This window comes from Tigriopus californicus, chromosome 11, assembly GCF_007210705.1.
Source record: "Tigriopus californicus strain San Diego chromosome 11, Tcal_SD_v2.1, whole genome shotgun sequence".
NCBI classification, from domain to species: domain Eukaryota; kingdom Metazoa; phylum Arthropoda; class Copepoda; order Harpacticoida; family Harpacticidae; genus Tigriopus; species Tigriopus californicus.
In genome coordinates this window covers 13,289,886-13,290,191 of record NC_081450.1, presented here as the reverse complement: position 1 = coordinate 13,290,191, position 306 = coordinate 13,289,886, and positions in this window count along the sequence as shown.

The window sequence follows — 306 nt, the reverse complement described above, 5'->3', positions numbered from 1 at the left end:
TACTGATATAAATAAAACTGTCTTTAAAAGCCTTGAGAGCATAGGTTAGAGACTTACTTAACAACATTCTAAACACCGTGTGACACTAGAGTGAGTTCGAGAGGAAGATATCCCAACAAAGCACAAAGCTGCATGGCGTAGAACTGAAGTTATGGTAGTTTACCCTACCACGACCACTTGAACCTGATATTGATGGAAAGCTTCACATGGGCATGAATAACTTCAAGCAATTTGCTAACAGTTGGCCAGATTTAGGGTACACTCTTCGATTTGGAAGCTTGTAGAAACACAATTTCTAAATTAGCT